The sequence below is a fragment of the Ambystoma mexicanum genome, chromosome 4q, assembly GCF_040938575.1.
Source record: "Ambystoma mexicanum isolate Mex_15411 chromosome 4q, UKY_AmexF1_1, whole genome shotgun sequence".
In the NCBI taxonomy this organism is placed as follows: Eukaryota; Metazoa; Chordata; class Amphibia; order Caudata; family Ambystomatidae; genus Ambystoma; species Ambystoma mexicanum.
This window is the reverse complement of record NC_090928.1, coordinates 467,576,221-467,599,607: the sequence shown is the minus strand read 5'-3', so window position 1 is coordinate 467,599,607 and position 23,387 is coordinate 467,576,221.

Below are 23,387 nucleotides of genomic sequence, written 5' to 3'. Positions count from 1 at the left end.
GCATAGCTGTCCTTGTTGTATCTGGTGACAAATCTAATCTTGGGGTTTTCATCCTGTCTTCTTGGTTTTGGTGAGAGTAGGGATGACCTTTCGATTCTGCAGGCTTGGTTTCTTGCTTCGACCAGATTTACAGGGGAGTAGCCCCGATTTCTAAATCTTTCATCCAATAGGTTGCATTCATCTATGAAAGCTTGGTCTGTGTTGCAATTTCTTCGTGCCCGAATGTATTCCCCTTTCGGAATATTGCGGATGACATTTTTTCTGTGGCAGCTCCGTGCATGTAAGATAGAGTTGACTTCTGTCGGTTTGCGGAAGGTTCTGGTGGTAATTTTGTTGTCTACTATCTCAATTTTAAGGTCCAGAAAATCGATTTGGATTTTACTGATTTGGCTGGTTAGTTGGATACCAAAGTCATTGGTGTTGAGGAAGTCCATGTATTCTTTGAGTTCCTCCTCAGTCCCTTTCCAAATTAGAATGATATCATCAATGAATCTGGCCCAATTGACAATGAGCCCGGTGAATTTGTCTTCCTTCATAGCATGTTTCCTTTCGTATAAATGCATGAAGCAGTTTGCTAGTGCTGGGGCATAGCTGGCTCCCATTGCGATCCCTTTTGTCTGTTTGTAATATTCACCATTGAATATGAATATATTGTTTGTCAGTGAAAATTTAAGGAAGGCTTTAGTCATTTCCACTTGTTCCAAATGCGATGCAGACTCCTGTTTGAGAAGGAACCCCATGCTTGTTGTTGCAAGTTCGTGGTCAATCGATGTATATAGGGCCTTGACATCAAGTGTGGCCAGCCAGAAATGGGGTTCCCATTTTATTTTTGCCAGTAGCTCCAAAGTGTGCATTGTGTCCCTCAGATAGCTGGGGATTTTGGTAACGAGTGGTTGTATCCCTGAAGAATTTGTCATCCCTGAAGAATTTGTGAAGTTTCCTCATTTTCACTTCATCTTGATGTGTTTTCAGGATTTTGTACATGGTTTTGTAGTTTTTTTCCTTTGTTGATTTAGGTGCATCATAGTCTTCTAAGATGAAGTGAAAATGAGGAAACTTCACAAATTCTTCAGGGATGACAAAGACTATAGAGAAGATAGGGTTTTCAGCTACCAACCGAAATTTGACAAGAACCAACAACAAATCAAATCTACAGAAAGCACCCCTAACACTTCGGGAGCGAGTTCAGAAGTAGAAAGTGACCCAGAAGAAGCACTGGATCCAAGAGAAAAAACAATAGACAAACCATTAATCAAACGGAGTTTTTTAGACCAAATCAAACTACACAAGAACGCAAGTCGTTTGAAATCACAACCAAAAGACAAGCTCACCAAAAAGAAGGTATCCTTCGCGAGACCACTAGCAAATACAAAAACCCATCAAGAAGAAACAGAGGAGGAAGAAGAGTCAGAAGACACAAGACAACTGGAAGAAGAAATAGAACAAAGACAAACAAGATCCCAGTCACAGAAAACTGGAGGACAGAAACAGAACAAAATCTAATCATGAATCTATCAAAAAGGGAATTTTCAGTCCTAGAAAAGAAAGTCCTCAACAAAGGACTATCCTTTTCGCCGTCCAGTAACAACAACTTCGTTGATATACAAATAGACCTATTCAAATTTACGAGACGCCTCAAGCTTAAGAAATTCTTTGCTACGAAAGCAAGGGAATACAAACCACCGGAAATAGCACCCATACCAAGCATATTAACCATTGGGGATGTTGAGGACATCCATCTCGTCAGCACGCTTGCAGAGAACAATTTAAGTAAACAAGAATGCTTACTAGAACTAGGCATCCAGAATGTAGCAATGGCAATTCCTGAGCTCAAAACCAAATCTAGATTCACACCTCAACTCTTTTCAGAAAACTATATTGACACCTTTCACCAAGCAGTCACCTCGGACCTACACAAATTGAAAGATCGACGAACCCATGAAACAGAAACCAAGGGCAACCTCAGCATAAAGGAAAAAACCATACTAAAAAACCTACGTGAAGAAAACAACATTATAATCAAGGAAGCAGACAAAGGTGGTAATATAGTTATAATGGACAAAACAGATTACATAAAAATGGCACTCAACCATTTGGAAACACCAGGCAATTATATCAAATTGGTTAATAATCCTCAAACTAACATTTTAAAAGAACATCAGGCATTATTAACCAAATACAAAACAACAGGACTCATAACGGAAGAATACAGCTACCTCAGGACAGACCACCCGATTATGCCAACTATATACTTTCTGCCAAAAGTGCATAAAAATTTCGAGACTGTTCCAGAGGGTAGACCAATACTAAGTGGTATTGGAGGAATAACAGAGACATTAGCCAGGTATATCAATAATGTCATACAACCACTCGTTACCAAAATCCCCAGCTATCTGAGGGACACAATGCACACTTTGGAGCTACTGGCAAAAATAAAATGGGAACCCCATTTCTGGCTGGCCACACTTGATGTCAAGGCCCTATATACATCGATTGACCACGAACTTGCAACAACAAGCATGGGGTTCCTTCTCAAACAGGAGTCTGCATCGCATTTGGAACAAGTGGAAATGACTAAAGCCTTCCTTAAATTTTCACTGACAAACAATATATTCATATTCAATGGTGAATATTACAAACAGACAAAAGGGATCGCAATGGGAGCCAGCTATGCCCCAGCACTAGCAAACTGCTTCATGCATTTATACAAAAGGAAACATGCTATGAGGGAAGACAAATTCACCGGGCTCATTGTCAATTGGGCCAGATTCATTGATGATATCATTCTAATTTGGAAAGGGACTGAGGAGGAACTCAAAGAATACATGGACTTCCTCAACACCAATGACTTTGGTATCCAACTAACCAGCCAAATCAGTAAAATCCAAATCGATTTTCTGGACCTTAAAATTGAGATAGTAGACAACAAAATTACCACCAGAACCTTCCGCAAACCGACAGAAGTCAACTCTATCTTACATGCACAGAGCTGCCACAGAAAAAATGTCATCCGCAATATTCCGAAAGGGGAATACATTCGGGCACGAAGAAATTGCAACACAGACCAAGCTTTCATAGATGAATGCAACCTATTGGATGAAAGATTTAGAAATCGGGGCTACTCCCCTGTAAATCTGGTCGAAGCAAGAAACCAAGCCTGCAGAATCGAAAGGTCATCCCTACTCTCACCAAAACCAAGAAGACAGGATGAAAACCCCAAGATTAGATTTGTCACCAGATACAACAAGGACAGCTATGCGCTTCAAAAAATTTTGACAAAACACTGGGGTTTACTCCGCATGGATGAACATATAGAAACACAACTTGAATCGTATCCAAGCATGTCATACAGTAGAGCACCGACTCTGAGGACCTTACTGAGCCCCTCATTTCTTTCAGAAAAAAAGATCACAGCACAGGATTGGCTTAGCAAGCTGTCACCACATGGATTTACCAAATGTGGAACATGTACTATGTGCAAGTATGCAACTCTGACCAACTGTGCCAAATTCTCAGGCTGCCCAATGTTCAACATCACGGAGCACATTAACTGTAAAACAAAGTTTGTGGTATATGCCCTAATATGTGTTTGCCAAAAAATATACATAGGCAGTACAATCCGCGAGACGCGGTTCAGAATTAGAGAGCACATCAACAGTATACATTCACAGGACCCTCGACTCCCTCTGGCCCACCACTGGCAAAAGAATCACCAAATGGAGAACAAGAGTGACATACTATTCATCGGACTCAAGACGGTCCGGCTTGGTCCCAGAGGAGGGGACAGAATCCTGAAACTGAGACAAGAAGAAGCACGTCTTATCTGCCACTTCAGATGTGTAAAAAATGGCTTGAATAAGGATCATGATTTTAATGTTTTCCTATGATCCTTTACTGTCTTCCACTATTGAAGTTCTCTACAAACCACCAGAGGGATGGACCATTATCATGTTGACCCTTACGGGACCCTAGGACCTCTCCAGCAGCCCCTCAATAGGGCAATTAGTGACTACTTAACTACTTAATACCCATGGACCAGGACACATGCTTAGCCACGGTTTCCCCTTGCGACCCCCCCCCTTTTTTTCAACAGACCGACCCCAGACCACTGGGTGCACCCAGCTGTTCTCTATGGAACGGACTCATGGAAGCTGACACACTCCCTCTCGGAGCTGATCCATGACGCATGCGCAACCAAGAGCACGAAATGCGCATGCGCATGGACCAGCGTCAGACGGGCAGTAATTTGCCCATACACGCATGCGCAGACCACTGCCACTACAGTGATGCGCATGCGCGCTGAGTCGATCAACATGACTCAACAAAAGTAGTGGCTAATTACAACACTACATAATGGCGGCGCTGCACGGCACATTTAGCAGCAGCGCACCGCCGCCGAGGACTACAGAGAAGCACTCAGGTAACTTTCCCGCAAATCCCCCCGATCTTCAGCACTAGCGAAAGTGACTTGCCCCTTCCATGGAACTCCACAGCAGTCACCTCACTCGCACAGCGCGGGGAGACGGTGACCACACTTAGAGTTGGTTCACCCCTGACGCTCCAGCGCTAGCACCAATTCAAACGGCCATCATGGGCCTGGGGAACACAAGAACTGCAATCGAGCTCTTGATGTTCATCCGAACCCATCCTTACTCAATTAAATGTCTCATCTTGGATTTACCATCATACAGATAAAACGACCCAAGCAGTATAAAACACACATGGCCATGGAAAACGGCACGTGATGTGATTTTCATATTGCACTGCCCATCAAAAGGCAACCACAACACAATTGGGAGCAGACTCTGCACGGGTGGGATTGTCCATGAACCCAGGAGACTTAGCACAGGGCACTATCTGTATCCGCTGAACCGCAGTACAAGCTCACTACATTTTACTTTCCTGCAGGGCCCAACAGGAGCCTGGACTGCCGTAAGGACAGTCCACATTCTAACAGAGCCCCACAGAGGGCACACACCAGAATTAAATGGTAAGGGGTTATCCATTTTTCCCCCACCCCGAACATTTCTTATATTAAATGAAGCTATCATTTTTCTACCAGTTGCTCACCTCTCCTTTCTCTTCCCTTCTCTCCTACAATACAATGTAAAAATGTTTTGCCTAAACATCAATGTTTTTGATGTCAATGTCATATATTGTCACAATACTTACACATCACCTTCACACCACAAATGTATTATTGCAATATGTCACGATATTGTCACATAACACCCCACACATGGCACCATGACCATTGCTCAGCCTTGAGAAAGACTGTACGGGTCGAAACACGTGTCGGCTGACCTAACTTGCTTATCTAGGTCGAAACAGTGTTTCTCAAAAACAACTATGAGTATGTAATAACTCAATGCAAGTACAACCACCACTAATAAAAACGAACCAATTCGTATGGAACAAAGTGTCACAGTAATTACTTCACTAACTTCCAAGCGAGATAACCAGGAGACCACCATTTTTCTTATCCAACATATGAGGCACATTATTGTCTAAGAGACTGAGATATTTTGGAAGCTTACAACAGTTGTCATAAAATTGGGAGCATTAGCCTCCTCTTTAGGACCATTTGGGCATTTGCTTCCAATGCTACCTTAAATTCTTTTGGGACAGGTCCCATTACTTTAAGTGCATTGGAGGCTTCCAGGAAACATATTTTTGACTCAGATACTTTTCACTGATCAGGTTACAAAGTCGATAGTATTGAAAATAGCACGTTAGGGTAAAGATGTGTTTGTTCCCTTGCTAACAGAAAACTTTGTGTTTAAGGATCACAAAGAGTTTCTCTCCTTTAATGGCAAGTGGAGATGCTTTTCAAGACTTTCTTCCTGTTCCTATTTGTTAAGATATTTTTATTTGTACCATCAGGTTAGTGGGGTGTGGGAAACCAAACAGAAGTCGAGGTATCATATCCACATTCAGCCAGAATATCCTGTGCGCCTCAGACCATTGCTGCACATATCCAGTCATCCTCTGACATTGTCACCTCATGTGCGCGGTAGACTCTTCAATATTTTAATCACCTGGGAAAGTTCCAACTCAGACAAATTGTTCATGAACATTAGTTCCACAGGCTGTCTTATCAAATTCCTCAGTCCACCCCTAAGCCAAGGGCCATCACTCCAGACCAACATCAACAAACGATCAAGAATGTACCTATTGTCCACATTCACTCACACCACCACAGTGCGCAACAGGGCATGACTCAATTGCCTTCCTGTGCACAAAACATCACATTAGTATTGTTTGGTTATGGATTTGAAATTGCTCAACCACTTTGAGCACAATTTTCATTTTTGATAGGATACTTCAGCTAATCAGGTCTAACATACTACACTGGGTCTTCCTCACTTTCCTGTACCTGGAACATGGCTGCTTCCACATTCCATCATCAAGTTGTATCATAGATGTGGTGTGTGAGGAACATCTTCAATTCACTGTACTCCTTTTCAGAACAAGTTTTGCATCCAGGGTCTTTTAAAATATTTTCTTTTTTTATAGTGGCTATCCTTCATAGCAAGGGTATCACAGTTCCTCATCCCTTCTATGACTGGATTATACATTCTTATTTTCCCCAGGCTCCTGATGATGCACAGATTGGCTTCGAGCAAACGGTTCATTCATGCTTACTTCTCAACTGAGAAAAGTCATATCTTGCTCCCACTCCATCTTTGAACTACATGGAGGCTTCCTTTCATATCGGGAAGGGGATGTTTCACCCCCAAACGCCAGAATTGAATATTGTAAAATCAACAGTTTCTGTTACCTCTGTACTACAGCCAAGATACATATGGTGGTTGTGCGCTTAAGAAGTGACAGTAAGATAACATACAGCCAGAGATGACTTCAGTGCGCAGGGGGATACAGGAGCTTCTTCTGCTGTGGATGCTCGGGAGTGTATCCACATGTAGCCACTGTTCAGACCTTCCCTACGATACTGGTCGCCTTGATTCCTAAACACCTGTTCCTTTGGTCTGCTTTTGGATCTGCAGCTGTGATTCTATGTATTTATTTATTTCATTTACAGATCTCTATAAATTATAAACAAGGCACAAATACATCAGAGCGATGTACACTAAATCATATACAATAGCCAATAAATGAATTTATGATTAAAAACATCAAGTAAAAACGGACATAACACAAACATAAAGGCATATTAAATCAAAAGTAAAAGCCAAAAAAGTAAATCTAAAGCCACAGTTCCAAAACCAGTCTTTAATGTTTTCCAACATTTCAAATAATCACGGACCATACATAATACAGGTAGAACCGCATTCCAGTGGGGCACCGCAGCACCAGAAACATATTTTTTAATGGAAGCAGAATGTCTAAACCTTGGATCTACACACCATAGCAGTTCTGGACTGCAAAGACACCGGGAACCCCCAGAGATGTTCAATATTCAGCAAGGTATGCAGATGTCTGACAATGAAGAGCTTCATAAGAAATACACATTTTTTTCAAAAGAAATTCTAGCATTTAATGGGAGCAAGTGAAGCCTTTTATAGAATGGGAGTGATCTTAGCAAACTTCACGGCACTGTATGTCAACAGGGCTGCGGCATGAAACACGGATTACAATGGAGTCAAGGAAGAATGAGGCAGACCCGCTACAACAGTGCTACCTAAACGAATCCAAGGCAAGACTAATGATTTAACTAATGAATAAAAATGAGCGAAAGACGCAAAGGTTTCACAGGTTTTTGTGAAAATAAATGATAGCAGATTTAACCAAGGAGTTAATGTGATGATTCATGGTCAATTGAGGAGCCCGGATAAAGCCCAGGGACAGATTGCATTTCACCTTCGGATGGTATCTTACTATACAGCCGGTTGTCATCCGCATATTGATACATATGTATGTAATGCTTCATGGCCAGATATCCCAGAACTGTCCACTGGGACACTCTGAACAGCAAACCGGTCACAGCCTGTTTTTTTATTTAATTGTATTGTTTTAGCTTAAACCTAGTTCAAGATCAGCAGAGCACATCCTAGGAGCTGGGCACCAGCAATGTGCTTGCTATTTTATAGAGCAGTGCTGTACACTTGGTGGAGGAAGAGAGGCATTTTTGAGACACGTATTCAGTGTTTTACTTAACTGGAGGCTGGCAGGGGCATTTCAAGACTCTTCTGGGCTTGCGCACCAGATGACCGGGGCATGGCAGGAGGTTTGCTAGTGAGTCTTTCCTTTATGGGGTAGCTTAGACACCAACGTTGTGATAGTTTTTCTCTGTGAAGTTCGAGAGCCTCTAGAGGTGTGGAGTTCAGCCATCAACAATGCTGATGTTCCGTTCGAGACTACTTTCTATATGGTACACGAACATTTGAATATAAACTAGGATGGAAGGTTGAGACAATAAGGCTTGCACAGTGTTGGAGAGATATGGTCAAATGTAAGGGCACCTGCAATGAGGCGGCTGTCTTGAGGGGGGCTAGCGGTGTGGTTGAAAGCCTAGCGTGAATGGTGTTTCCCGCATCAATGTGTTAGATCACAAGAGCTTGGGCCACTGTGCAGAAATCATGTGGGGTGTGAAGGGTTTGATTGTTCAGAATGCACAGATCTGTGGCCAAGTAGGTTGCCCCTTTTGGGCTGTGTGCTTTTGGAAGGAAAGCCTACTGTAAAACATGAAGCCCAGGGATTTAGTTGACTTTTAGAGCTGATGATTGCATCCTTCCAGGCACATGTCATACATCCATTGTTGACCAAGTGGTTGTTTGGTGGGGGGGCCAATGAGGATGAATTTGGTCTTGGTGGGGTTCAGTTTGAAGTAGGCGTTTGACATCCATGGTTGTTATTCAGCAAGGCATTTTCAGAGGCAAATGTTATCCTGGGGCCATTGAGTTTAGGGAACAGCTGAGTGTCTTCAGTGTACTGATGGATGTCTACTGTATGCGTGGCTAGCCTTGATTCAGGAGGTTTGGCCCTACCCTAAGCTCTTCAGTCATCCAACTGGATGAAGTTGGAGTGTATGTTCTAAGCCCGAAGGAGATTCCTTCCCATGGTTTAATCATAAGCAAAATATATACAGCAAATCTGCAGCTGCGTTTTAAAATGGTTAGCAACCACTCCACTGCTCGATTTCTCCCTTTACATTAGACTCCGTGTGGAGCAAGACCTCATCAACCTCTCTGCAGTCTATATGCCTGCTGAAGAACATTTTTAGGCAGTCTGCCTTAGCAGCTTTCCTCGTGGCTGGGACTATTCTTTTCAACAGGAGGTGTTGCATGAATTTTGTAGTCAACTGGGTACTGCCAGACTCAACCTATTTTAATTCAGAGTTTCTATTTTTTCATTCCATTTTTTCAAGGCACAGGGGAATAGAAACCTAGGAGAACAACACCATGTTATTTTGGGGACAAGGTGACCTCCTTTACATAGCCTCACAATTTTCACTAGCTTCCAAAGTTCTGGTCCGATTCAGGGATGAGGCCGATCATAGTTTCCCTGTGGTTGTTCCTAGGCAAATTCTGCACTGATTCCCCTCCATCAAATATTGGTAATTTATCACAAGAAGCAGCTCCCCTACCTACAATCCTCTTCAGGAACCTTTTAGGGCCCAGGAGCTGTCAAATTTCCCCACTCCTTATTAGCTTGTTGGGTGATTAGGTAGCACCTCATTGTCCCTGGTTGTCCTGAGTGCTATATATATCTGTATTAAACAATCTAGATAACTAGCAAAGATGAAGTTCAATGGAATTCCTTCTATTGTGGTGTTCAGTGATGTAATTAGGAATAAAAACAACGGTATGGCGTACCGAAAGGGTTCTTCACACAGGGGAAGAAATAAGAAACAAAAGAAAAAAACTTTTCTGTAGAAAAATACAGTAAGTAAAATATAAATGAATGATGCTATCTATAGCATAGCTATCACAATATGTATTATGTGTTTGCTCTCATGACAAGAATCACCTAAGGGTCTTGAAAATGAAAATATATTCAATTCATGTTGGACTTGCGGATGGGACCTTACAGCATCTGCTCAGATACTTAGCAAAGGAACTTGGCCCGATCAAAGACTCCCCACCGCAAGAACGGAAGACTCAGCCATGGGGCAAAGTATAGTGGGCCCGATTCATGGAATAATCTGTGTGTAAAATAGGGTACCTGTGTGCAAAAGTCCCCATTGATCGATTCATGGAAAGCAATGTGTGGGGTTTACCCGGGACCTGCAGGGTATCCAAGCCGGTGCACCCCATCACTGGGACTCGATGAACGCTTTGCACGAAACTCAAAGAGGAGGGTGGCCCAGGCTTGCGCAGCAACCTAAAAAGGGGGTGGAACGCGCAGAATGAGGAAGAACAAGTGAAAATGTGGGCATTATGAGGGAATGTCCACCGTCAAACAATCGTACCCACCATACACAAAAAAAGGAATTCATGGAATCAAAAAGGGAATACCAGTACATGAAAAAGAATGCACAAATCAAAGACACCTACACCATGCGGTAGGAGGTGTAAACGTTAATGCACACACTAACAAATGTATAAAAAGCATGCACCCACAACAAACACATGGATACAGCCACGATGATTGCACCATTTGTTGCAGCAATCATCCAGGGACACCGCAGGAGGAGGAGGATGGCTAGGGCCCAGATCTTAAACCCACAGACCAGCCTTTTTGAGATGCCTGATGACCAGGCCTACGACAGGTATAGGTCCCTCCAATATCATCCTAGACCTAGTCAGGGAGAGGGAAAATAACCTCACATCACCCACCATGTGCTCTAAAGCACTGAGCCCCTTGCAAAAGGTGCTCACTGCTCTGCTTTTATTGGCCACTGGGTCATTCCAGTGGACCACCACCATAGTAGGTGGCATCTCCCAGGCCATGCAATCTCGCTGATTACACCAGGTGTTGGCAATCATAACTGCACATCCTTCTGTCTGCTGACATATCTATATGCCCAGAGAACCAGCAGAAAGGCAAGCAGTGGACCAGGATTTGTATGGGGTGGCACATTTTCCAAAGGTGCTAGGTGACATTGATTGCACCCATGTTGCTCTGAGTCCACCTCGAGCAACAGAGCACATCTACCGCAACTGGAAGCATTGGCATGTGATGCCAAGGGCATCATTACTGAAGTCTATGCCAACTATCATGGAAACACTATCATGGAAACACATATAATAGTTACATCTTCAGGATGTCCCTGCTACACCGGGCCTTGTACTATGGGAAGCATGGCAACACATGGCTCATTGCTGAGTATGAATGGCCATGCTCATGCATGCATGTTGCTCAAAGACCAATAGACATTGTCAACAAATGACAATGACAAAAATTCTGTAGAAAAAGGACCTATGCTGTTTAGCCATTGGTGTGGGCTGCACACCTATAATTACCACGTGTGGTTAATTGTTTTGTATTATACTTTGTCAAGTACCAACAAAGTTCAAATAGTTTTAAGGTAATTTTCTTTAATCCACTAAGTTGTGAATTAATAAATGCTTATAATTGGTTAAAAAGCACCAATTTGCTGTTTTTTAGGCAAACGAAAACCCTATGGCTAATGCATTTCGGAAATACTGATTTCCTTCTTCAGAGCCGGGTAAATCTACACAGGATTACTCAAAATTGTTCTTCCATTAATCAAAAAAATCATCAAGAATTACACATTCATGTTACAATAGACAGATTGTAAAAACTTTTAGAAAGACAAATTGCAAAAACATTTGGAAAAACAGGGTACCCACAGGAGACAACAACGATTAACAACCACACATAAAGAGAAAGAGAAAAAAGCATATGTTGCTATTAGTGACTTGTGTTAAAATACCTGTGAGTTTATGCAAGGGTCTTATTTAGCTAATTCTTTACACACTCATAATACAATGGTAAAACATGTTCCACATATTACAACAACTTAGAGAACTATATATCTCATCTTCTCTGTGTTCATAGAATTACTTATGCATTTTATCTGGTCAATCCATAATATTTATCGCTGCTCATTGGGCTAAACATTGTTAGTTCTCACCGAATGTTGTGCTTATTCATACTTTCATTTAGCGTATGCGGGCACTTACCTGCAAGTGCTTCTACGACCCGGGCGCTATCCGCGCTGGTCAGCGTTATCAGTTGCGTTCATATAACTCTGTAACAGGAAATTAAAATAAGTTGAACGCGTGCTGTAGCATGTTTGTGATGATAAAGTGCACGGCTGCTCTTGGTTAAGTGGCTGCTTATGGTTTCTTAGTGCTTACCTTAAATGCTTTGCTATCTGTAAGCGTAGTTCTTATGAGTCTTCCCTTCCGAGCTGCTGCCTGGCTCGGTGGTCACAGGAAAGTGAGATGTTGTCTAGGCAACGTATATATCCAAAATGGCCACTCGCAATAGGGCAAGTCGGCCATGTTGGTGTGGGCATGTCAATGGTACGTAATGTGAGTTACTGTGCTCCATCTCCATGTTCAGCTCATTGTCTGACTGGTGGACGTTTGATGGCTTAAGGCAATTCGTAAGTGTAAATAGTATGTTTACAGATTATACTACAATATATATATATCGGTAATTGAGTAGCAAGGTGCGTGTGTAAAGCGCGTGTGCTACTTTGTGCACATTAAAATTATGATGTTACGTGATTGGCTGGTTGGTGCCAATGCAAGTAATTGATGCCCATAGATGATGTTTCTATCAGGCTTATGTTACGTATAAAAAGTAAAAAGAAAGTGAGCAACTAAGCCCTTCTGAAGATGTAAATATGTGATACTCTTTTAAATGTTTAGATACCAAGCATGCATGATTATCATAAAGTAATACCAGTCTATCTATGTGGATACATGATACAGCGCTTGCAAAAACTTAAATAATGAAGAATGACAATACATAATGTAATTAAAGAAAACAATTCAGATCAAATTCGTCATTAATTCCTCTCAGTGATAATGCCTCTAGTCGATCAATCCAATATGCTTCTCTCTGCTGTCTCTTCTTTTTAGTGTCACTGGAGGTCTTGTCAATTAGTTCTAGTACTTGGAATCTGAGTTGTGAGATATTGTGATTTTTCTCATTGAAATGTTTTGCCACTACTGAGTTGGTATTTGTATTGTGTATACAGGATTAGTGTTCATTGATACATATGCGTAGTTTTCGTCCTGTTTCTCCAACATAGTATATACCACAAGGGCAACGTATACAATATACACAATTTTCTGTGTTGCAAGTTGCTTGACATTTTAATTTAATCTGTTCTCCTGTGTAGGGATGTACCACTGTTCCTTCTTTTATTATGCTGTTGCAATTCCCGCAATTTAAACACGGGTATGTTCCAGTTCTTTTGTCACTATGCTTTTTCTGCGTTTGTCTTCTCGTGTGTTAACAAGTAAGTCTCTTAGGTTGTTTGATCTCTGGTATGCAAATGTTGGGGGAGCAGAAAAAATATCTTTGGTTCTATCATCTTTCGTCAGTATTTGCCAATGTTTATTTATGCATTTCTTAATTTTCGTGCTCTGGGTAGAAAATCTTGATACATAGACCAGTGATGGTGATGATGGTTTGATTTGTGGCATGAGGGTACTGTCTCTTGTTTTTGCTGCAACCTTCTCTGTTGCTGCTAATATATCCTCCTCATGGTATCCACGGTCTTCAAGCTTTTTTCTCAATCTGATTAGCTCTTGTTCAAATTCACTTTGATCACTGATTATTCTTTTAAGACGCAACATTTGCCAATAGGGCAAGTTACGTAGTGTGTTTTGTGGATGAAAGCTCATCCGATGTAGTGAATTGTTTCTATCTGTTGGTTTGGTGAATAATGATGTTGTTATCTGTTGATTATGTACATTAACTTGAATATCCAGATAATGAATTCCAGGATTCCCTATCTTGAAGGTAAATTGTATTCAACAGTATATGCTGTTAATATACGGGAGAAATTCATTTAACAATTCCCTCGTATCTTGCCATATACAGAAAATATCGTCAATGTATCTGATCCACAATTTTATTTTGTCTTTCCACTGTGTTTTTTGTAGGATGTGTGTCATTTCAAATTGGTACATAAAGGAATTTGCGTGAGGCGGTGCCATCGTTGCACCCATAGCTGTTCATGATGTTTGTATGTAGTACTCAATCTTATATTTGAAATATGAATTAGTTGAAATGAAAATCAATAAAGACATTATGAATTCTTTGACTGCTCCTATGTTATCTTCACATAACAAGAGCCACTCCACCGCTTCTTGCCCCAAATCATGGGGGATGCTGGTATAAAGACTTGTCACGTCTATTGTAAAAAGAATATCATTCCCAGTTAGTTGTATGTTTTCGGGTATGTTAAGGAAATGTGTACTGTCTTTCACATAAGTTTCTGTCTTCTGTATGATAGGGTTAAAAAAATAATCAATGTAGGTTCCAAGTGGCTGTAATATACCTCCTGTGGCAGCTACAATTGGTCTTCCTGGTGGGTTTGTTAATCCTTTATGTATTTTTGGTAGAAGATAGAAATGTGGAATGGTTGGTTTCTGTGTAAATAGGAATGCTTACTTGTAATCATACCATCTTCTTCTGCTTTGGTTAAGAGAATCTCTAAATTTTCGCAAATATCATTGGTAGGATCTTGTTCCATCTTTGCATAAACTGTATGGTCGTCCAATTGTCTCCTGCATTCCAGTTCATAATCGTGAGTGTTTTGGATCACTAAGGCCCCTCCTTTGTTTGCTGGTCTAATAGTAATATTCTCATCAGAGTAAAGGTTACGTATTATGGACATTTCTTTTCTGTTAAGATTTTTATTTTTAGGAGCTCCATATTTAATTTTCTTCAGATCAGAGATAACCATTCTTTCAAAGATATCTATGGCAGGTACGCTGATAGGCGGTGTAAAAGTACTTTTTGGTTTGAACTCAACCAATTCTAATGTCTCTTTATTGGGAGACTCATGTTCCATTTCTGCGAAAAATACTTTTAATTTCAATTTTCTCGTTAGTTTATGAAGTTCAACTTTGGAGTTAAACAGATTAATGCCAAATGTAGGTACAAATTTCAAACCCTTCTGTAGTACTCGTTCTTCTTGTTGATTCAGAATACGTTTTGAGATGTTAACCACTAAGTTGTGCGAGCTTGGAATCTCGTCTGTACTCCTGGTCCTTTTCCTCTTCCCCTTCCTCGTTCGCTTACGTTTGGGTGTCTGTCTAAAAAAGAAGAAGAAGAAGAAGAAGAAGAAGTCAGGTGCGGAAATCTCCTGCTTGTACTTGGTCGTTCGGTTACACCTTGTTTGTGGTGGCTGTTCATGATGTCCGTCTCTACTGGAGTCCGTGTCGGAACTGCTATTATCTGAATTAGGGTTGGGATTCCTTGGTCGTTGTGGCTGATTTTGGTATTTATCAGCCCACGTATCAACTTCATCTCTCAAGTAGTCCAATGTGTCTCGTCTAAACTTTCTTATTTTTCTTGCTTCTAAATCTGTTTTGTATCCTTCAAGCTTGTTGTTGATGTCAATAAGTATATCTTTGAATGTTTCTTCACTTGTTAGTTCTGTTATCTCTGTACTAAGATATTTGATTTCTTGCTCCAGACCAAGCAAATTGTAACATGAATGTGTAATTCTTGATGATTTTTTTGATTAATGGAAGAACAATTTTGAATAATCCTGTGTAGATTTACCCAGCTCGGAAGAAAGAAATCAGTATTTCCGAAATGCATTAGCTATAGGGTTTTCGTTTGCCTAAAAAACAGCATATTGCAAATTGGTGCTTTTAAACCAATGATAAGCATGTATTAATTCACAACTTAGTGAATTAAAGAAAATTACCTTAAACCTATTTGAACTTTGTTGGTACTTATTATTTTTTGACAAAGTATAATACAAAACAATTAACCACACGTGGTAATTATAGGTGTGCGGCCCACACCGATGTCTAAACAGCCTAGGTCCTTTTTCTACAGTACAATACGAGAGTCCAGCATGGAGGCACTTTTTAGTGGGCGGCACCCTACGAAGTAACTATTAACTAATCAGAAGTTAACACGAAGAAAGTTACAAAATTATTGAATACATAGCTGTGCACCCTCTCCCTTCTCAATTCATAGTAATGACTAAAATTCTCACATCTACAGGGACAGTGCCTACCCTCTGAGCACATACATGATAAAGTCCATACGCAACCCCAACACACCTGCGAAGGTAAGGTGCAAAACCGGCCATATTGCGACTCGGCTTATAGTGGAGTGCACATTTGGAGTGCTCAAGTCATGTTTCCGCTCCCTTGACCACTCTGATGGTGTGTTGCTATATGCACCACCAGCAGTCTGCATGATAATTGTGGCAACATGTGTCCTGCACAATGTTGCAACACAACGTGGCATCCCAGGGGAACATGCTGGTGGCACACCATCCACACCCACAGGCACACCGCTTGCGTATGACTGGGCAACGGACAGGTGGAGAGGTTACACGTACCCAGCTTGTGCAATTGTTTTTCACTTAAAATCCTTCCCCTGTTGAGTGCACACAAGCCTGCAAAATTCCAGGTGCCATTCAATGATGACAATGGGCCAACCCACTGTGCCCACAAAATCCCCCTGAAAAAGTACCCTTGGAGGTGCAAATGTGTGCCCGTCCTTTAGAACTAAAAAGACATTCTATTTTGTGTTTCCAAAAGAAACACATTGAAGAGGGAGGACACCACAATAACCATGCATGCCATTGAAGGAAATCACCCCTCTAGCACCAAAACCATCCCATATGACTAACATACCTGTCAAATGAGTAAGCAGCGATAAATCATGACACCCATCAAACATCATACCTGAGCTGCAAGCCATACATGGCCTCCAAATGTAACATGTCCACAAAATACAAGAAGCACAATGGCATATTGCTGCACACATGTCCAGGAATGTGCATGATGTGCACAGACATGTCCCTATTGTGGGGTGTAGAAAAGCAGTGCAGTAACGATCCACATGTGACAGAATCTGGCAAAATGAACACAATAAACCCCTTCCAAAAAGGAACAAATGACAAAGAGGTAATTGACAATTTTGACAAAGAGGTTGACACACCAGAATGATCACATCCAGATATGCAGCAACCAATTTAGCCATTCCATAAGAATCAAGATAAAAGCTCATTTTACCTGTACCCTGGGCCTGCAGTCGGCAGTCAAAATTCATCCAAGGAAATAACCAACATTACCTGATGGAAGGCTATGCAGACCATGAAAAGAAAAATGAAACAGAGTGCAGCCAACTCAAACATGCACCCAAAAACCTAAGACCCATGTGCCCCACTCAGTGACATACAGCACATGCAAACAACAACTCACAAGACAATCAACATGTTTCCCAGCACACATGCAGAAACACCTGCACACTGCATGCAATTAAAATACACAAAACACACACACTGAGAAATATCAACAACCCCCACACTGTCTGACTCCCTGAATGACATGAAACAAATGTGCATGTCACATATCCCCATTCCCAAGGCGATGGCACATACACAACACACGCATCAGTCAACATGCTGCATGAAAATGAGAAGACATCAGATATCCAGATAATTGAGCCCCAAAAAAGCAGGGACACCCCTGGAAGACAAGCAATGGCATGACAAGGCATGCCACCACCAGCGTAGTATTGGAACAGTGCAGTGAACTCTGTCATGGGAGCCCATGATGCAAAGCACAAGAAGGCCAGTACACAAATACTCACATACTTCACTCCAGGCATGACCATGCTTGAGGAAGCATTTCATGGGGGCCGATTTCAGACTGGACAGGCTGGCGACAGAGGCAACTGCCATTGAAGACATAAGCAGACATGACAAAGCAAAGTGATACTGCAAGCACTGATAAATACAAGGAAAATGTATGATGCAATGGAAAAGTACAAGGTCAATGCAGACTTCATTGTGACAGTATACAATGGTCCAATTGTGCATTCAATTCAATGCATATGTACCATGCACCCAGTTGCGATCAGCTTCAAGTTGCAAACAACATGTTGCAGCATGCATGGGACTTGAATGTGAAAACACCAAACGTTGTGTGCCTGTTCACAACATAGCATCCAAAGAAATGTGAATCGATGGTTACATGGTTGTGGGTCGTAACTGGGACTGCACACCACAATTGGGGAACCCTGACAAAGAGAGGCCATATGTGCTGTTGAACCATTACCCCATAAACATTGCAAGGCATGTGAAGTGTCACTGAGTACAAATGTGCAAAGTGCAATGAAACACACACTAGCGCAACCATCAATACCTGTCAAAGGCCACGAACAGCTGGCCCTGCCACCCACAACCAACCACCCAAGAAAGGCACACACAGTTGGAACTCCCATAATTTGGAATCTGAAACATTTTGCCCCACCAATCCATAGAAACAACATCATGCCCAGACCTATGATCAGAACCATACCATGTGACACATGCACCCATGAAGTAGTATCAGTGCCCCACAGGACAAGTCAATCCCAAGTGATCACACACAGTGCCAGATCCCAGCCAAACACCATACAAGTGTCTGCAAATTCACTTCACTTACCTGTTCAGGGTACTCTCCTGACTTGCATACGATGCAACCCACCGGAAGACACATCCCCTAAATGCAATGACATGCATAGTAACAACAGAAAGAACCTGCACATCCATGACAACACATGAATGTAGCATGAAAATATGCTGAGACTACCCACTGCAGAAGGACCACAGGGTGCAAGAGGGTGACAGAACATAGATTGTGATCTGCCCATGAGTGCAACCTAGCACAACACAATGAGAGAGTGACAGCGAGAGGGAAGGCCAAGTTAAAAACACATCAAGGAGTACACAGCCTGGATTGGAGATGGTCAATGACACTGAGTACAACACAGTAGGTGCGGGCATAGCTGAGTTGATTGAGGGAGCAAGACAGTGACATAAGTACCACTTAAAAAACCATCCTGGCATGGTAGCATGCAAAGAAAATATGCAGGAAACTTCCACATGCAGAAAATACAGAGAACAATGAGGCATGCTGAACATGCCAGACATTGCTCATGCTTCACCGGGAACTGTGCTTCTGAATGAGTGGCAGCAGGCCCAGTGCCTGGTGGAGGCCGTCGGGAGCATGGATGTCAAAGAGTGCAGGGTGTCTCCCCCAGGACAGCAGTCACCGCCTCATTATGGATTACTGAAACAACATGGAACAAGACATTACAACAGGCATAGTTAAGTACCATTAACACAGCACACATGTGTGATGATACACTGAACCTATAGTTACCTGCACATGCCATCCTGAGCACCAGCATGCAAACATGCAAGTTGGCCTCACTCTGCATGCCTGCATGTCCACCACTGCAAATGTCATGTCCACCACCGCAAATGTCATGGCCTTGAGAGGGCTACTGCACAACTCAAGTAAACAATAAAATACCCCAAAATAAAAATAAACCTGGAAAGGGTAACTCAAAAACAGCATGCCAACATCTGGGCCTGGAGTCTACAATAGGGGCAAAAAAAAGAAATTGTCTATCATGGACAGGAGGGAGGTGCAGGGTCCAACCAGCAGGGGGGTGGGCCAGGGTGCATGTCAACATCCAACCATGAGCGGACATCCCCAAAAAATACAAAATCCCCTCATTGGGCTCATGGACTGCACGGCTGTGGTGGAACGGGAGGCATCTCTGTGCTGGCACCCCCAACATCATCATGCATTGAATATGCAGGTTGAAGTGGAGCTGGAGCCTGACCATGCAGTGCTCTGGCCTGGTCCGCAGTGGCAGCCGCCATGCGCAACACTGAGTAATGCACCAGCAGACTGAGGGCTCAGAGGTCACTAAGCACAACCTCACGGGTTGCACAGAGTTCCTCTGAGATTGTCTGCCTCAATGCTAACACCTCCTGGCGGAACAGTCTTCTGGTATCTGCATGTTCCTCACGGAATGCAGCCCTGTGGGCCAACAACTCACACCTCAGGGCATCCCTGTGTGCGCGACCCTCTGCAAGCAGGGATGCCTTCAGACACTGCAGATCTGCCCGTCGGCCCCTGATGGTAGCCTCCATGCGCCTGCAGCTGTTGCTCCACCTGTGTTTCTGGGGGGATCATGGAAGTGGCCACACTATCCATGGCCTCCGCCAAACGCAACATCTGCTGCTCCCACTCTGTATGCCCAGCATGCACACATCCCCCACATGTGCGGAGCCCACGCCTGCATGATGCAAGGGAGCATGGCCCTTGCTGTGATGCGCCTGTCTTTGGCTGCAGGACTACAACACTCATTTGTTCATCTGTCCCAGGACCAGAAACCAATACATGAGATGGTGCCATTGCAGCCGTAACCACCACAGACGGGCGTGCCACCACTGACTGGCCTTGTGAAGGCACCTGACCCCCGTGTAGACTCACAGGCCCCAACTGCTCCACCCATTGGTGCACTCACCACTGCCAGCAATGAGGACTGCACATCCAGTTCATCATCAGAGCCGGTTGAGTTCAAAGTGTCAGAAGTGTCTGAAACATGGCTCAGGATGGCTCGGGAATGGTCTTTAGCACCAGTGGGTCCTCACGGCCTGCTCCGCCAGAAATGGAACACATGGCCTATATTGCTTGGAGTCTTTTTTCCCTGCCCCCTCTACCTCCATGCATCTTTTGGGGCTATGGGGGAAATAGCATTGGTTTTTTGTGGGTGCAGTACTTAAAAAATACCACACTTTCCTACTCACAAGAAACCCTTCCCTAACTATTTCCGTGGTTGAAGATTGTATGGACACCCAGGGCACAGAGTGATCCTCAAACAAAGGTGGTTAGGCAAAGGTGAACCGTCTGCCTGATTAAAATGTGGGTTTGTGTAGACTTGAGAGGCCGAAACACGTGTAAACAAATGGAGCAATGAATTAATACATTTCTTTTGACTGCAATCACAGTGACAAAGGGAAATCATTTCTGGAGTTAAATAGATTTCGGTGGCGCAGTCACGGCGTGGTTCATAGACTTTGCAAGAAACCAAGGAGGGGGGATTGGTCCCTCCTAGAACCACCACACCAATGCGACACCACACAAAAAGGTGGTACTTTGGGGTCACCGGCATAAGAAGTTGTACCCAGAACAAACCCCCAAAAAACTACTGTCATGTGCAACATGTCTATAGTAAACATGTGCATCATATTGCAGTCATGCAACAGAATTCACGGCATGTCGCCATAAGAAATACAGCATCCACACATTATGGACAACAATCTATCTGAGCATGGCATATGCAGACTGGCAACAACATTCTCTGCTCAGGGCCATGCTGCCAGCGGACACATTGCCAACCAACAGGGTCATTAAGAAGCAAATCATGTGCCATGGTACCTCAAAATGTTGACTAATACCAGTGAAATGGGCATGGACATATGCCTCTGTATTGTGCAATTACATCACGGAGCAACATGCAAACACACATATCCACATCCAAGTCTGAGTCCATCACATGCCACACCAGTGTTATCTTGTACCCAATGGGAACAAGCCGTAAGTCTGGGAAAGAGGAAATTGTCCCAGGCAATGTATGTCTGTAAGAGTACCACCTAGGCAAGGTCTGTGAAGTGGAGAGAGTATGTCAATGGAGCCGAAGATAGGAATAAGGTACAGTGACCCACAAGAGGGAGAGAGGCATGGACCCATGGAGTGTGGGCTGAGTGTGGGAGGGTAACAGGGAGCAGGTCTCACAACTAAACGGCCTCAGGAGTCATTGCCATTGGGGCAGAGGGGATGTGCATAGTCTGGTCATATGCACACTCACTCAGGACATGCCATGAGGCACGTTGGGTATCATCTTGGATGTTCTATGTGGCTTGGAAACAGATATGTACATGTGTGAAAAGAGATTCAATAATCTGCATGGCATGAAGTGTAACTATGATTTTGGCCACATGCAGAGTAGAGGTACTCACATCAAGGATGCAGCAAACAAATGTGCACATTGTGGTATCATGTTACAGATGTTTGGCGGTTATGCTAGTGGGGGATGAGTACTGTCACACAGACATGTTCAAATGATGTACAACACATGGTTTATATCCACCCTTGTATACGCTGGACAGGAATCAGTACACCATATGACATGGTTCACCCGCGGCAGTCATTCAATGCAGCCAGATGTGCCCCACAATTATACATCTTGATGATGCATTACTTCATGTACTCAGGATGCACACTCTTGGTCACTGACCTGACGTGTCCTCATAATTTTCCACGCCTCACTTGCCTTGCACCTGCTCCAGTAGGATCAATTGGCTCATAGCCTCTTCATGCTCAATCAGCTCTTCCTCCTCTGGTGACCCCCCTTCAGTGGTCAGAGCAGAGGCCCGGTTGGCACCAAGCTTGGACTTGGTGCGATGGTTGAGATCATTCCAGCGCTTCACTACCTCTGCAGCAGTGCGCTTCCCAAACGCTAAGGCATTGATATCATCCATGACATGCTGCCAATGCACCATACGCTGAGCAGTTGTATATGAGCTCCCAGGATGCTGGCACAAATCATGGTGGTGAATGGTCACGTAGTCCATGAGGATCTTGAGTTTTTCATCATGGAAGTTCTTTTTCCTCAACGTGCCAGTGTTCTGTGCTGTGTCATGGGGTTGAGCCTGTTCCTGCTGTGCAGGCTTTGACTTCTTGCCATGAGGTGTTGGTGCCAGCCCTGTGTGGCTGGAACCACTTTAGGGGTCCAGATGCCGGACCACAAGTGGCCTGGGGCATGGCATTACTCCCTGTGACAGGGAAGCTGCTTCCACAGCATGTCCCTTACCCTTTCGGGCTGGGATCTGCTTCCAGAGCACGTCCCTTAAACTTTCAGGGTGGGAGAGCTGCTTCCACAGCACATCCTGGACCCCTTGGTGCTTTCACAGCTGCTTCCACAGCACGTCCCTTACCCTTTCTGGCTGTGACAGCTGCTTCTACAGTATTTCCGGGACCCCTTGGGCCTGGGACAGCTGCTTCCACAACATGTCCCGGACGCCTTGGGGCTGGGACTGCTCCTTCCACAACATGTCCCGGAACCCTATGGGCTGAGACAGCTGCTTCCACAGCACGTCCCTTACCCCAGCCAGTTGCAGGTGTAACGGAAATATGGAAGACACACTACGTAATTGTCCAGGGCAATATTAGTGTGGGGGCAGTCTACGTGATGGAAGACGTAGTTCTGTGGTCCAGAAGACTCAAATGTACCCCAGGTGGGGATATTATGGTATGCGTAACGCACAGGCACCCCTAAAAAAATCATAATGCATACCCGATACCAGTATAGCTAAGCAGTACGCGATACGCAGCGGCAGCCAGCAGCACCAAAAATGCATACGCAAACCCCAGAATTCTAACAGAAAGGTAAGAATAGTGGTATGCGATAAACAGGGGCACCCAGAGTAGAAATAAATGCATACGCGACTGACTGTTATC